Raw genomic sequence first — 3,837 nt, forward strand, 5'->3', positions numbered from 1 at the left:
TCTCACTCTGTCGCCCAGATTGGAGTGCAGTGGCCGCTCCGGGCCACCGCAGCCTCGCCCTGCAGGTTCCGGTGATCCTTCCGCCTCAGCCTTCCAAGTAGCCAGAATTACAAGCATGCGCTACTACACCCGGCTGATTTTTGATTTATTGTAAAGATGAGGTCTTGCTGCCCAGGTGGATCTCGAACCCGCGGGCTCAGGCAATCCACTCACTTCAGCCTCCCAAAAGCGCGGGATTATAGGCTAAGCCACCGAGCCCGGCTGAGTATTTACATTTCTAACTGGAGACAAAAACCATCAAGGTAGAAATTCAAACATTAGCACACCAATGGAAGACATTTTCTTGGTAGAGGCAACTTACTGTTGCTAAAGCCACCCCATGTGGACACCACTTACTCAGATACACAAAAGAGAGTCACTCAGTGATCATGAGGCCTGGTTTGACGTTAAGGTCCCTGTCTGAAGTGCCTTTTATGATTAGGGAAGTCTGAATCATTCTCAGGCTTCTTCCATTACATTTCTGAGTCATTTCCTTTTCCACTGACCCTAACTGGGTGCAACCACATACAAGAAGTAGCCAAAAGTGCAGTTTGAGAATGACAGGGACATAAGAGATCATTGGGTTTGGCGTGCTTGTTTTGCAAGTAGTGAAGTCAAGGCCAGGAGATCATATCATGCCTTTTGCCTGCTGTGCAACCTTGTCAGGCAGCTTTTTCTGGACCCAAGAAGGTAGAGGAAAATATCCTCCTCTTCTCTAGGAGCAGCCAATTTCATAAACTGGCTTGGGTTTATTTTCATTAGAAGTAAAGTAAATACAGGCCGGGCGTGGTGGCTCACACCTGTAATCCCAGCACTTTGGGAGGCTGGGGAGAGAGGACTGCCTGAGGGCAGGGGTTCAAGACCAGCCTGGGCAACTTGGTGAGACCTTGTCTCTACAATAAATAAAAAAATTAGCCACGCATGGTGGTGTGCGCCTATAGTTCCAGCTACTTGGAAAGCTGAGGTGGAAGGATCATCTGAGCCCAGCAGATCGAGGCTGTGATGGCCGTGAGCATGTTACTGTACTCCAGTCTGGGCGACAGAGTGAGACTCCAACTCAAAAAAAAAAAAAAAATGTAAAGTAAATACTTAGTCTGGAAGGCTGAGAAGAGCTCAGGGCCCAGGGGGCAAGCAGGCCTCTGTGGCATCCCCTTCAAGTAGTTTGATCTATCACCCACGTTCCAGCATGAACCACGGACCTGTAGGACCAGCATCTCTTAACTCAGGCATCTTGAGCTTGGAGCAATTGACATTTTGGGCCAGGTAATTTCTTGTTGGGGGGCTGCCTTGTGCATTTCGGGGCATTTAACAGCATCTTTTCCTCCACCCATTAGTTACTTAGTCGGGAGGATCCAAAAAAGGCCCCAGAGGTTGCTGAATGCCCCCTGGAGTTCCCTGGTTGAGAACCATGTACTGACTAAGGAAAGGGCTCTTGTGACTCAGGCCTGGGCCACTTAGCCTCCCAGTGGTGCCTGTTCGTCCTCCTGCTCCCCTGGGCCTGGCCACTCTCCCCATTTCCTCTGGGGCTACCATCCTCCATCAGATGGGACCCTCCAGCCTCTCTGTACTCTCAGTACCCATGAAAGTGGCACCTGGGGTGAAAATGGGAAGCAAAAGCGTCTACCTTCCCCTCCTGCACCAAGGGGATCCCCGGATTGGATAGGAATTTACATAACTGGTCAAAATAAGACTAAGTGTGTGCAGGACCCAGCTCTCAACTGCGACTGCTGTCAATGAAGGAAAGATCAGGGCCGTAAGCCTTTTCTTGCCTTGAGGGAGGGGGCCAGATGAGGACATGCCAGGGAGTCTGCTTTTTTTTGCACAATTTCCCCTTGACTCAGCGGTCCCACTTCCCATCCCCAACCCACACTCGACCTCACCAGTGCCCACATTTTTTTTTTTTGAGTCAGAGTCTCACTGTCGCCCAGGCAGGAGTTCAGTGGTGTGCTCACAGCCACCACAGCCTCAACGTACTGGGCTCAGGCGATTCTTCCAGCTTCGCCTTCGAAGTAGCTGGAACCACGGGTGTGCACCACCATGCCCAGCTAATTTTTATTTATTATGGAGACGAGGCCTTGCCATGTTGCTCATGCCGATCTCAAAGCCCTGATCTCAGGCAGTCCTTTCACCACCTCCTCCCAAGTGCTGGAATTACACGCCCACATCAGTACCCACATTTAGACACTGCAAGCCTGTGCAGTCACAGAAAAACAGAACCAGATGATTGCTATGGAGACTTCTTTAAATACACACCTAGACACGGCCCATGCTGAGGGATAGGTGAACACAGTCCTTGAGGGGCCCTGCATTTTTCTTCCTCTTGGTTTGCTGTTTCCCCAGCGCTTCTGTTCTCCCTGCACTTCCAGGCTTCTCACTTTCGCCCCAGAAGCCACTTCCCACCCACCACATTGTTCTTAAACATTGCTTTTGCCCGGGACATCAGTTTAAGAACAGAATTATTTAACCTTTTGAGACTCAGTCCCTTCATCTATAATATGGGGATAATGACAATACAGACTTCATATGACTTTTGTTAGAATTAAATTTTAAAAACTGACAAAAAGACTTGTATCATGGCTGGCAAAGTAGGCACTCAAATGGAATGTGTTCTTATGCTAAAATAAAATCGTAGAGTTGGGCATGGTGGTGTGTGCCTGTAATCCCTGAGGCAGGAGGACCCCTTGAACCCACAAGTTTAAGACCAGCCTAGGCAACATAGCAAAACCTCATCTCAAAAAAAAAAAAAAAAACTCTTCTCTGAGGCACCTGGGAACCAACCACTGGTGCCCTGGGAAATCTCCACTTATGCCTCCTCTCTGACAGTAAGAAAAAGCTTTGTAGGAGTGTTCCTCCGCCTGGGGAGTGAGGGGACAACTGTGGCAGAGCCCCATGTCTTTGTTTTGTCTTTGTTATTCTCACCTGGAAAGCTCTTTTAGGGAAAGAATCTAGGCATATGATCTCCTTTCTGCAATTTAAAATGAAAGCCACAGGGAACAGAAGACAGGACACAAAATCATCTTTGCCTGGCTGAAGTGGAACAGGATAAAGGAAGCAGGATGCTCGCTGGGCTTCCGCCGCCCTCCTTCAGCAGATCCTATCAAGAGGTGGGCTGGGGCGTGTCCCAGGCTTGCCCTACTGAAGTATCTGGGTGATATCTATTGCATTTTGGGGGAAGAAAAAAACCCTCATATTTTCTTTTCTTTTTTTAAGTTTTAAAACAAAGTTTATTAGAGAAAGAAGAGAGGAAAGAAAGGGAGACATGCCAGAGCTGGCAAGGGTGAGAGAAATCACCAAAATTCATATTTTCTTTCATTGTTTTTGAGTCAGAGTCTCACTGTCACCCAGGCTGGAATGCAGTGGCACACTTTTAGCCACCACAGCCTCAGTCTGCTGGGCTCAGGCGATCCTTCCCCCTCAGCCTTCCAAGTAGCTGGAACTATAGGTGTGCGCCACCATGCCCAGCTAATTTTTTTTAATTTATTGTACAGACGAGGACTCACCAGAGTTGTCCAGGCTGGTCTTGAACCCCTGGGCTAAGGCAATACTCTCTCCTCTGCCTCCCAAACTGCTGGGATTACAGGCTTGAGCCTTGGCGCCCAGCCTAGAATTCGTGTTTTCTAATATAGGGTATTAGAATGCAGGTAGTTCCACTCTTGGAAATAAGTAAGACTTACTCTCCTTCAGTTTGAATGTCGTGCAGAACTATGTTCCTGCAGTAGGTTTTAGCTCCTCCCAACACATTAAGGAACTAGGAAGAAGACAACATCTACTTTGCTTTTTTTTTTTTTTTTTTCCCAA

This window comes from Carlito syrichta, unplaced genomic scaffold (genome assembly GCF_000164805.1).
Source record: "Carlito syrichta isolate Samal-C Ts95f unplaced genomic scaffold, Tarsius_syrichta-2.0.1 Scaffold170926, whole genome shotgun sequence".
Classification (NCBI taxonomy): Eukaryota; Metazoa; Chordata; class Mammalia; order Primates; family Tarsiidae; genus Carlito; species Carlito syrichta.